General features: G+C 34.3%; 1 long non-coding RNA gene across 1 annotated transcript in view; it reads left to right on the top strand.

The window, feature by feature from the left end:
- The first annotated feature begins 7,336 nt into the window (after nt 1-7,336).
- Nucleotides 7,337-13,685, top strand: part of LOC146996223 (uncharacterized) — a 65,146-nt gene continuing 58,797 nt past the window's right edge. The window contains exon 1 of the long non-coding RNA XR_015042114.1: nt 7,337-7,479. This is a non-coding gene — a long non-coding RNA (uncharacterized LOC146996223). The remainder of the gene's footprint in view (nt 7,480-13,685) is intronic.

Below are 13,685 nucleotides of genomic sequence, written 5' to 3'. Positions count from 1 at the left end.
CTGAATGATTCTTTTTCTAGAAAATAAGCTTTTATATATTTTTGCGGTGAATATGTGAAAAAAAAATAGTTATATCATTGATATTTGAAACTAATAAAGTGTGCGCATGTCATTTTCTTTTCTTTTCTTGAATTTATTTTATGCTAATAATAGAGCAATGCAATAATTCGTCATAGTCCAGTGAAAAAAGAAATATTCTAATAAAAATGATTCACTTTAATTTTCTAATTATTTCAAATACAGTCAACATAAATTTGCACCAAAAATGTAAATTTATTCAGCAAAGGGTGAATTTTGTCGTAATAAATGATGATCCACAGCGCATGTTTAAATCAGCGCACAGCAAGCTACAATTTTCTTCTGGAACACTGATGACAAACTTCTTTTTCGGTTTATGAGGGATTAGATTATCATTTATAATGGTTAATTAACTATGAAAGTTTTCATATTGCGCTTTTTAAAACTATGCAGAAAAAATCGTTTTTAACGTCCTCTAAAACGATAGTTTTTTTTTTTTTTTTTTCCAATATTTATATATTACTTTTCGCCTCATTTTAAAGTTTTCATTGGCGAGTTCCTCTTCCAAACTGATATTTTAATTTTCTCATTTTTTCATTAATAAACCTAATACGACTAGACAAGGAAACAAAACCCAAAACAGAAGGAATGCCTAAGAAGCTGAACATTTACCTCCTCTGACCTCAAACAAAAAAGCATTGGATTCTTTTCTTGCAGGAAGGGGAAAATCTGTCATACAAGGAAAAGTCTCAATGATGTTTTAAGGGAAAATTATAGCTTAAAAAATCCAATTTTTTGAAGGAAGTGTTGATTTCATTTCAAGTAACATGAATGCATTTTTTAACGCATTGCCCGGAAATTTCTAGCTTTTCGAAAGCCACTCTTTTTCATACTCTCGTAATCTTGTATTAGTTTTTTTAATATATTTTTTACTTCGGTTTTCTCTTGATATTTTAACGAAGCATTTTCAAGTGGATCATTATAGATAAATCACATCTATCTGTATTATTTTATAGTCCCTCTTTTTTAATTAGAAAACGTGTCATATCACAGGCGTCCAGTGAATATCCGAACTACTTTAATTTCTAGATAAGTAAGAGAGATATACTGGAATTACTTATATTATTTTTAGACGAAATCCCCTGCCATTACAAAACACTTTCTTCATTTTGGCATGAACTTTATTCTGGCAATTTAGAATTCGATTAGCCTATCCCTAAACCGTTGCAGAATTGCCTAAATCTGTTAGCGGTAAAACCGCTAAAGACTGGTAATTTGACACGTTTTCCAACCCCGGCGAACGGACCGCTACATGGATATGGGTTTGGGGAAAAGAAGGCAGGTGTGGTAATATCCTCAATGCAACTTGTCGATGACCGCTTCAGTTTTAGCGGTTATATGAGGTTTAGCATTATCGTGTTACAAAATTTTAACTTCACTGGGAAATTCTTCATATTTCCGAGAATGGCTTCTAAACTTTATCAAAACGTTACTCCCCGATTCATTCAGTTCTCGATTCCATTCCTGATAAAACTTTTAGGCCCACCTTCAGAGATCATCCTTGATGTAATCATGATTTAAAATATTTACTGGATTCACACACTATGAATGTGTCATAATCTTCTCTCGAAATAGATAATCTTCTCTCGTAGGAAAATCGACGATGAATTTCTAGAGATTTTGATTCTTCTTTCGTCAGAAATTTTATGATTGCATGCTCTTGGACTGATGCCGTGTTGAATAATATAGTTTGAGAGAACATCTGATGTTTGCAGTTTTCAACACATGGCCAGAAATATATGCATACACACTTCGGAGTAATTACTAAGCTCTGTAACTTTTATTTTCGGGTTATTTTAAAACAAAATTCGGATACTTATTAGACGCCTCTCGTAGGATAAAGTGTATTCTCGGAGCATTCCCAATTAAACAACTGCAACTTTATCAGAGATGATCAACTTCTGCACCTAAAACTGTTTAAAGCTGATGTAAATAATAAAAAAAACTAGTCAATAATTTAAAAATTTTTTTATTTCTTATTTATTTCCTTGTGTATAAGCTTTCTACTAAGTTTCTACATTATCTATTCTTAGTTATTACATAACACTCAGTCATACATTAGATTTTCTGTAAGTTTTTTTCAAATGTCAGGTTTCCTAAAAAATATAAGAATATTGAATTATGTTTATGAAAATAACAGCACACATTCTTCATTTAGAGATCTTCATACTTTAAAGATTATACATTTACAACCCCAACTTTTTAAACATGTTATTGAATGTATGAAATCTCATAGTAATTTGTATGCAGAGTTTTGGGAAATCATATTCCTTATAAAAATCTGCGTTTTTCACGAGATACTCACTTTTTCTTAAGATTTGTTTATCTTATAGTATCTTGGTTTTGATTGTTTCCTATTATAATTTGGGTTCGTATGCGTTCAAATCCGATTTTTTGTTTTTATTTTTGTGTTACGATGATAAGTATTTAACATGAATAAATTTTTTCAATTTCATACAACGTTTTGAGAAACTAATACTTTTATGGATGTAAAGTTTTGGAAAGTAGTTCAACAACAGAATATCATAGGGCAATGCTTAATATTTTAGGAAAGGGAAATTTGCAGGGAGTTAAATCTGATGAGTTTGAAGAATGAATGACCATTATCATGCTACATCATATACAGAGCAATACATAAAAAAACATAATTTTATTGGAAGTTATTCAAATCAAGACTTTTTTTTTTTTTTTTGTTTTTTTGTTAAATAATGCATTTGAAAAATCGATTGTAAAAGTTTTAACATACAGTGATTTACAATCATAACAAGGAAAGAAACGTCAATGACTGTATTAGACTGGCTGAGGGATATGTGCCTATTGAGAGAGATGTATTCGTGGAAAATGTTTCTAAAGGACACTGACTCATATTTACATTATTCATTACGCAAACCTTATGTAACCTGTCCGTTGAACTGCTGGGAATAGTACCTACAGAGATCTACCCAGGCATTATGGCTTCAGCTACTCATAGAAAAATCAGAGTTTTTGTATAAGGTATCAGGACTTATGTTCCTCTTTACTTGCTTTGGAAACATGAATTGTCCTGACTCGGAACAGGGAGCTTACTGAAGCTATGTTCAATAAATTGTGAAGTAGACAATACACACAGGAAGGGTATACAAAACCCTTTATTTTTCTATCTTTACAGAGATTTCCGGACTTCGGAATACAGAGACCAACCACTTGTGGTCTGAACGTAAGAATATCAAAATACTAACTAAAAACTCTAACTAAAACTAACTTTGGATTAATATACAAGTGCCTAACTTCAAGATTGGCCGTTATTTAACAAAAATCCGTATGTAGTACAGAGAGCTGCTAAAACTACGATACGTTTAAAATTATCAAGAGGATTAAACCTCTGGCCTTGAAGGCAACCAGCAAACGAGTAAAACTACTACGGCAAGCGGTTGCTTCTAATAACTCCTTCCTCTCTCTTGCTTGGAAAAAAAGCCACAACTTAAGTACTTGGCGTTAGCAAGACAAATTTGCATAAATAAGTTAAAGCTTTTAATTCTGGCCGGAAGTAGAAAATAAGAAGTGATAGTAAAGATTTAAAATAAAATAAACGTTAGTAAAACTTAGGATCCTTACATACTTCCCGCCAGAGTTAATTAGTTTGAAACTGAGGTCTAAAACGACCTTGTTGAAAACTTTTAGCTCTAGAATCTAACGCGAGGACAATATTTTACAAACATTTCTCACTAGAAACTAGAAATTAAAAAAAGTCGCTTTTACATTATCAACTCCATGGACAAGATTTTTCATCTGTACTGCATCTATAAGCAGGAGTTTCTTAGTTGAAATCTGGTTCCTTCCAGAGATCTGGAAGGAAAACTAGTTTAATGAAATGTTACACAATCAAATGGCAAGTAACATGAATACTTATATTTCTCTTTTAACATTCTTATTTCATTCATGACGTTTTTTAATTATCTCCCCGTGCTCTCTGACATGTGTTGTAAAGAAAAACATCAAACACGAGCGTGTCTATGTACAAGTGTTCAACACTACTGCCTGCAATCAAAACACTAACGTGTTAAAATTCAACATAACAAGACCTCAGAACACACCTTATATTCATCTCTAAACCCTGAGGTACTATTCTGAAAAGTGGCTAACTCTGAAGTGTAGCGTCAGAGAGCCTAACTACATTCATTCAACCTTTAACACATATTCACAATAATTTGCTTCTTTTACAGTCACACGAATAAGTTAAAATTTTTGGCATTACTTTCACTTTTAACATATCACAATATTTCTTACTTTTAAGATAACAGTTCACATTGTATATAAGGACATATTAACATTCCGTTAATTTTACGCATTTTAAAACATACATGGTAGTACATAGTTAACTTCTATTCTTTTCCAAGCAAGTGCCAATTCTTCTACATTGAAATACTACATTTCAAAAGTCTTTCAGACTAAAACTTCTTTCTTGCCAGAATCTTTTAAATAAAATTTTATACAATAATTTTTACAATTTTATTAAGGTACCTTTCTCAAAGATTATCAATGCTTTTACAATATTCAAGTATTTACACATTCCTTTTATACATTAATTTTAGTTTTACTCGCGAGTAATTGAAAAACATAATACCAAAATAGGTAACAACTCATTTCTCGCCTTTTTGGCGATAAAGGTAGGCCTCACATGAGGTAAAACTTCTTGAATTCTGCCACTTGCAGTAAGAATGAAAAATTAACTTAAGGTTTCAAAGTAACATAAAGTTTTACTTATCTTTGTGATATTCAGACATCCTTTTTTCTGCCCAGTCCTGGAAGGTAGCGAAGACTACGGTCTGGTTTATCTTCCTTCTTGTGCGGGTTCGCCCTTCGGTTCCTTCCTCCATGAGCTTTCTTTTCCTTCCAGTTCGGTCACCCTTGAAGACCTTCTTTTTAGCCTCTGCCTGTGGTCTCGGCCGTTTGATGGCAGCTGGTCTTGGCGGAAACGGGACAACTCTCTCTCGTTCCTGCTTGGATCTCGTTGCTGGCTGTTCAAATTTTTCTTGCTTCTTTGCATCTGCAGCTGGTCTTCCTTCATCAGTTCGTCGACATTTGCTGCGTAGACTCCTATCCGATGGGTAGATCTTCCGTTTTGGAGCCGGGTTATAGTTGCCGTCATTTCTCCTGGCTCTCTTTGCATTCGTCGTACTTCTCCCTTCTTCATTCTGGGGGTGGTCGTGCCCTCTGTTTTCTGGTCGGTGGAACGGCTTCTTTTTCTTGTTACCTTCAATTTTCCAACGGGAGAACTTTCTTTTCAACTGCTCTTGTCTAGTAATGGCTTGCCCTTGTGATTGTCGTTGTTCCACCTCTGGAGCTTGTGCCTGCCGTGCCGGATCCTGAAAAAGATCTTTAAATATTGGCATTTTATTACGATTATAGAATGGCTTTATCTGGTCAATGTTTGCGGTGCAGGTTTCACCATTCCTGGCTTTTAAGACCACTACAGCCTGAGTTATTTTTTCTATGACATATGGTCCTTCAAATCGTGGATAAAATTTGGCAGTTTTATCTTCTGGTGCTGAAGAAAGTGAATGCTTAATTTTTAACACTTCATCTCCTACTTTATAAGTTACTCCCCGTCGTTTCATATCATAATAAAGCTTGTGTTTTCTCTGTGCTACTTCAGTGTTCTTTTTTGCTTCTTTAATTAATTTTTCTATATCGCCCATTTTAAATTCTGGGGCTCTTTGTTGAACATAAAATAATTTATCTAACGGCGTTATAATCTTTCTGCCTAAAAATAACTCAGCAGGAGTTTTGCCCGTCGTATCATGTTTTGTGGTCCTAATGGCGACAGCTAATTCATTGACATATTTATCCCAGCTTTTATGAAAATTTTAAACATAACTACGGATAATTTTCACTATATTTCTATTGACCCGTTCCGCTATATTTGATTGCGGCCGATATGGGACCATTTTTAAATGACGTATGCCCAGTTTTTGGCACATGTCTTCAAATATATTACTTACAAATTGGGGACCATTATCCGATATAACTTTTAGGGGCGCCCCGTATTTTAAAATATATTTATTTAAAATAGAATCAGTAACTAATTTCGCGGAGGTTCGTTTTATGGGAACAATTTCGGTCCACTTACTAAAATGATCAACCATAACAAGGAGATACCGACTTTTATTTAACTGACTTTTGGGAAAGGGCCCAATAAATCGATGCCAAATATCATTTGGAAATTCGGATTTAATACTATTTAGAAACCCGGCCGGGCGGAAATTAATATAATTAACTGCTTGACATGTTGGGCAGGACTGGACATACGCCCTTGTTAACTTTTGCAGCTCAGGAAAATAAACTGCTTCGCGTACGCGTTGGAAGGTTTTTCGAATACCAGCATGAGAAGCTAATGGGGAGTTGTGTAACTCCTGCAGTATATTTAATCTAAGACTAGCTGGGATAACAGGTCGAAATTCGTTGTTGGAATTCGTAGTTTTTGTATAAAATAATAGACCATCTATTAGTTCGTAATGGGCTGCCCTATTTCTTATCGCCACAATATCTTGGTGGCTAAAATTTTCAGGATCCTTTAAATACCCATAAATGTTTTTAAATTCAGGATCCTTACCCAGTTCAAGATCGCTCAGCAGAGCCAGGAGCAGGTCGTGTTTCTGCAGCTCCGTGTTTTTTCTCCGTAGTAGCAGAAATTTTTATTTTCAAGTTCTGAAACAAACTGCATCGGATAGATAACAGCTTGATGAATACGCGGATACCGAATTTTTGGATATACGTCAAACGGTTAATTAATTACGAAATAATTAATATTTATAGCAATACGTTCAGCGTGGTGATTCCAGCTAGCAGTCTTCAAGCGATAGCCGAGCAGCCATTGGAAGCAGACGCTTATTAAATTGGATATCATTTTAAAGAGGATTTCCCAAGGAGAATTTTGATGCTAATTACAAGCCCGATGGACAATTAGAACGGGAGTAATTAATTTTTAAATTAAGCGAATTTACAGCCACGTGGTTCCCATGACCCCTGACCTTTCCAACGTTTCAACACCCGTACAACGGTCATCCGCATTCCATTGACCCCCCGTCGAAGTCCTTCATTCTTCATCTAACAAAGGAAGGAGAAAGGACTGGGACTCCTTGCCTAATTTTGCTAATTAGTCAACTAATTAAAGCAGCTAATTGGAACTAACGGATTCGGATTTCTGAAGTGTCAAGGATCACAGAGACATATCTTTCTTAATTATCGGACGTGTATAACCCGAGATAACAATTTTGTGCTAATTCCGGACTTTGAAATTTGATAACTGCGCGATATTGTTTACATGCAAAGGTGCTGTGAATATTTTGTGCGTGTGCTATTTGTTTGGATTACGTGCATATAGAAGCAGACCAAGACAACAGAGAAGCGATATCGGCCAAGGTAGGCTTTTAAGTAACTAATTAATTTTAATTACAACCTACCTAAATCTTAACTTCTGGTAATAATTCTTAACTATAATAATACTGTTACAGACCCAAGTTTGACCTAGGTACTTTTAGACTCTTAATTCTTGTCGTTCAGTTCTCTATTCTAATTAATTACTGTTAATTAACTGACCAAATAACAGTATCCTTATAAAAGTTCTGGTACTCTGGCCAAATTTATCAAGTATCTGTTACCATGTATTTATGTGTTTTCAGGCTACAGATTTAAAAGTGTTTCACCGTTGATTAACCGCCTCTAATTAAGCTAATTAACAGTGCTGATTTTGATTATTGTACTTCATACCTATATAACTCTGATTTTTGCATCTTGTATTCACTCTCAGATTTTACAGTATTTAAGTGACTGTTTACCAGATATTCGGTACTTTAATTTAATTAGTATTAATTAGTCCTATTCAATTAGCAATTCTCAGTTAAATTGTAGTAATTTTCTAACTCTTAGTGCTATTTACATGTTTACTTTGTGTTTTGAGTAAATATTTAAGTATACCAGATTGTAATTTCCTGTGAACCAGACAAACTATCACATAGTGTACAATTAGAGTCTCCACGTTGGCATAAAAAAGATAATACGTGTAATTACACAAGGTATTTAAGTGCCATTCTTTTTACAAAGTTATTACAGTGCTGAGTGAAACAGTGTTCTTTACAGTGAAAGTGTTTAATGTACTGTGTGTGCTAATTCAGTGATTAAACGTCAATTTACAAGCCTTATTTAGAGTCACATCCAGTGTTACAACGTGAGCTGATAGTGCATAACCACCAGTCTTCAGTTCACGATAAGTATGTGCTATAGCTCAACGATTGAAGCTTCGTTAGTGCTTATATGTGTAAATTGTGTCAACAACAGTGCTAATAAGTGAATTAATCGTGCCCAGCCCCTAGTCAAAGCGTCGGTAAAGTATAGTGCGTGATTTAGTTCAGTGTTCAAGCAACGTTAGTGCATCTCAGTGAAAGTTATTATACATTTCAGTGTGATACAGTGCATCACAAGTGTAAATACGTGCAAATTGTTCCAATATCAATTTCAGTGTCTTTAAGTGAATGAATAGTGCATGGCCACTAGTTAAAGTCCTCAGCTAGAAATATAGTGTCTGTTGCAGTCACCAAGCAACGCTAGGCTTTGTTTCAGTGAAGTTAGTTTTCTCTTCAGTGATTTACAGTGCGACACTAGTGTCATAGCTAGTGAGAATAGTATCGTACAGTGTTTTTACAACGCTGAAATAAGCGTATTTTAGTGTACACATCAGTGTCAAGAGTGATTTCAATAGTGCATTATACGTGTTACCCAGCGACTCCCATAGTGTCAATTTAAAGGATCACGCTTCTACTTGTGACATGACACGCCAGTCCAAGCTCCCAGAGGAAGCCAGTAATTCAACACATCTTAATTCAGCAGAACTGCTAGAGTCCGATCGGACAACACCAGAAAAGATCGCTGCACTAGCCAACGAGATCCGGAATATCACCGATACAAGCCGAGGAGGTAGATACCTTCTCCCTCAAGATTTAAGGAATAGACTGAAGGACGCATTATCTGTGCTCCAAGGCCTTGCCTTAGAGGGTCCAGAGTATCGCCCCAAACCGCCAGCAATAGAGGCAGGTACCAATACCTCTACTTTTGTTTGCTGTGGTACAGTGCATACTCCCTCTCCATCTGCGCAAAAGCCCGCCTGTGAGCAGGCCCCTCCGCAAACAGTAAACAGTACACCGCAAAGCTTTGCAGAGGCCGTGCGCAAGAACAGCAAGCCCAGTCTCGTGATTAAACCAAAGACCAAAAGGCCAACAGACGATTTGCGGAGAGCTCTACAAGACATGGTCCCTTTGGACAAAATCCCCATAGCAGTACGGAGAATACAGCCCGCCCCGCAAGGAGGTCTGGAAGTCTATTGTGATACCCCCGAAGAAGTTGACAAGTTAAAGGACCATCTTCAAAAACCAGACATCGATATAGATATACAGAGGAAACAGCGACGTCGACCAAGAATAGCAGTACACAATGTCGGGGAGCATAACAAGCCAGAGGAGCTCATCTCTGAGCTCAGCACGACAGCAGGAATCTCCGACCTGCATTTCAAGATTCTCTTCCGTCTGCGTGAGCGACGCCCACAGAGGGTCAAATGGATCATCGAGTGCTCCACAGAAGGATTTGCTGCAGCAATCAAGACAAAGCGCATATTCACGGCATGGCAGGCGCATGGCATCTCCGAGTTCCTTGGAGTACGAAGATGCTATCGTTGTCAACAGTTTGGACACAGCCAGGACGTGTGCAGGTCCTCCAAGATCTTCTGCGGTTTCTGCTCCGGCGCTCACGCAACCAGATACTGCACTGGAGACCAACCATCATGCATTAACCCACCGGGCGGCTCGCATTCAAATCTATTTACGTCTCGAAAACTGCAGTAAAAATTAACCATGTTTACAATTTTTTTTTTCACTTAGAGTGAACCAAAATTGTCCTGAAAACGGCCTTTGTTAGATTTTCTTCCCCCCTCCTTGTAGGGCGATCAACAAGTCGTTTCGCTTAAGTGATGGCTTCCTACTGTCCTTTGATTACCGCCTAGAGGCGTTTAAGCCATGGAGGTAGGAAGTAAGAAGGAGTCGCCCTAAACAAGTTTCTCCGTACCCTGCTCTGAAGCACCGGCGATCCTTACGTGGTGACCAAAACATTGGGTCATTTACCATTGAGTTCTATGGGATTTGAAGCGTTCGGGTGTAAATATTTTGTAATTACGTCGCAAATATACATATAAATGTATATATTTTCTTTTTCTACAACACTTCAGAGTCCTAAGTATGTGAAAACAACATATTTTTAAACAACATTTCATTCTGAACGGAATTAAATGCTATACTTTTCACAGGACAGTTTTCTCAGAATGGTTTAATTTGAATGAAATATTTTCACAAGTTTTCATTAATTACATTAGAAAAAAAATTAAGGTAATTCGGTTAAAAATTAAGATCAAAGTTTATTGTATTATTAATATTAAAATTATGCATTATTTCTTTTCTATTTATAGAGCTTCTTCCTAAAATACTTTCTTAAATATGACATGATTTTTTAGCTTCTTTTAAATCGAAAAATGTAAGTCAATTTATAATTAATGCTCTATTCGGTTCATTTTAAATTAGAGAATTATTAGGAATTAAATAGTATTTGACTTTCTCTGAACATTTCTGAAAGGGAATAAAATAAGTTTTTTTTCAAGTATTATTTAAAACTTGTAACTGAGTTATTATAAAATGTAAAGGCAATAATTCTTTTAATTATACTTATCAGATTTTTTTTTTTTACCCTTCATTTCAACAATACATATTCCAAAACTCTTTATTACGTTCTTAAGTGCGCATCTCATAGCATTTGCTTTACAATACCTTTTAACAGATTGCTTTCCAATACGAACAATTTTTGCTTAAATAGTTTTATAACGTATTTGTCAACAGGATTTCAATTTATGTTTACAATTCAATATTAAGGTTATTATATATTTAGATAACATTTATAATCATTATAAATTAGATACATTTAATCATTAGATTTCTTCACAGTACTTTCACAGTTGTTTATAAGTGAATAAATTCTTCATTTCAAATACATTTATAAATAATTTAATGAATATTTAAGTATTTTGTCAAAGGCAGATACATGCTTTTTGCAAGCACATGCATAAATACCCATACATATTTCCTATTTATCATTTCCGGCATGTGCAAATCTTTAATTTCTGTGCATTCGCTATATTTTTCGTGTAAAGTAATTTACACTAATTTAGCATACACCCGAAAGTTTTACATAAAAAATATATATGAATATAATTTGAATGAAAATTATAAGTACTATTTTTAATACCCACTCAAAGGTCAGTTTTTCTTCAAAATTCCTCCACGATGGCATCTCTCTCTTTAGGCAGATAGCCCTTGCATGCGTTACTCTATTTAATAAAAACTTAATCTGACCTATGTGCCTAATTACAAATATTTTAACATACATAATTTTATATTTACATTTAGCCATCAAGTTTCAAACTTTTCAAATCTTCTAGAAAATAAATTTTGGCAGATCTCTTTTAGCAATTTTCTTAAAATCTATATTTTTGTAGTGCAACAGCTTAGAATTTTATAAAACAAATTCATAATCAAAATCGCTGTTGTTAGTTATCGAAAAATAACCAAGATGTGATTTTTGCGTAAATGTCAGTAAACTATACAAATTGCTATTATCCATTACACTATGAATGTTTCTTTCATGCGAGAGTGTCCCTTTTTCGATTTTTATGGAACTGTCGTGTGTCGAAATACTATCAGAATCTTGTCAAGCGAGCTTCGGAATGTAAACAAACAACACCCCGTTTGGTGACCCAAGCTTCAAAGCAGTGCTTCACTTCTAGCACGTAATGGCCCCTCCTCCCTTTCTTACCTCCATGGTTTAGGCAGATGGGCTGCTTTTGCCCTTACGGAGGAAGGAACACGTTTTGTGTCCATGCTTTGGTTAGACGAAAAAAGATATTTTTTTTTTCCTGGAAATCCAAAACAGAAAAGGAAGTTTTGTATTGCATTGTTACTAATTTTGTGCATATTTCTAATCTTAATTGCTTATCAGAGCCGTGCCAAGATATTTTTTCACATGAGGCAGAAAGGTCAATGAGCGTCCATATAAATATAAAAATAGCTACACTTGTATTAAGCAAAAGTAATTGTATTAAATCAAAATGTCATAACTCTTATAGCAGAATTATACCATAATTCTTATTAAGTATTTTTTAATATTAAGTATTTTTTAATCGTAGTTTTATAAATTCAGAGAAATAATGTAGCCAATTATTTATAATTTTCAAATGAAAACGTTAAAAAATTCGTTTTTGATAAATAAGAAATAACACTGAAATGCATATTGCATTAATTTCCAGGTTTTCTTGCAATTTTTTTGGTTTGTTTTATTGATTTAAGTTTGACGAAGCTTATTTCCCCTAATAATTAAAGTAATTTTCGAATTCGCATAGCCAATTTGGCGCCTCTTCTAGTGATTCACATGAGCCCGACTTTGTTGCTTTTTAAGTATAAATGTTATTAATTTTTATTGCGTTTCGGTATTTTAATGTACGTTTATAGAATGTTAATTTGTTTTTATATGCATATTTCAGTAATATAATCTTACGACTAGTGAGACAGTGTAGTTTAACTAATTTTCTGTTTTTGATTCATGTTATCGAGCTTTAACGCTAAGAAAAAATTTATAAGAGGCTTAAAATACCTAATTCCTATTGAAAGCTACATGTAATTGATAATTAAATTACTATTAAAATAACAAACACATGCTCAGTGTCAGTCATTTCGGCATAATGTTTGTAATTCATTTTACCACAAATTTATTTCGTTTATCTTGTTTCATATTTATAAAAGGGGAGTTTACCTTTATCGCATTTATTGGTTGATTGAATATTTTGAAACAAATTTCAGTCATAATAACCTTATTAAAAATTTTCTACATATAGACAAGATGTCACAGATACCTCTCAGTTTCCGAACTAAATTACATGGTACTGAAATTCGGTGCATTTTCATATGATTATTTTTGACAGAGAGAGTTACCTTACGTAAATCACAAAAGAACATTGTTTTAATTCTTAATTAAATATAGCACTTGTATTAAATTGCTAAAATTCATTGTTAGGAAAATCTCGCTCTAAAAAATTAGACACTTTTACCTTTCAAAGTGGAATTTTTGTGGTTTTCTCTGTGTATAATGTGGGCGCGAGTAAGTTTTTCTTAGAATGTCCTCCACGGAGGCATTCCTCCCTTTAGGCAGATAGCTCTCCCTTGCTTTGAAGGAAAAATAAAGCAAACCAAAACAAAAGCTTCAAAATTGGTGTTTAACATTTTTTTGGGTTCAAATACGCAAATTACTTAGAGATCTCAATTCACATTATCAAATGTTATTAGTTAAATAAATAAAAGCAAGTTCAGGATTTCCATTTAAATTGTTTGTTTTAAAATAAAAAATAAGAACAGTCAGTTTTGAATAAATCTTGTCAACATCAAGCAGGGACAGGAACATGCCAATGTAAAATTTAATATTAGGCCAAAAAGAAACGCTTTGACGTAGATTTTGGATAAAACTTAATCAAATTCGCAGGTAGT

The sequence above is a fragment of the Stegodyphus dumicola genome, chromosome 7 (assembly GCF_044657685.1).
Source record: "Stegodyphus dumicola isolate Sdum_Otavi_A_Nest chromosome 7, ASM4465768v1".
Classification (NCBI taxonomy): Eukaryota; Metazoa; Arthropoda; class Arachnida; order Araneae; family Eresidae; genus Stegodyphus; species Stegodyphus dumicola.
Note: the sequence above shows the minus strand (reverse complement) of the source record. Positions and strands in the feature narration are given on the sequence as shown.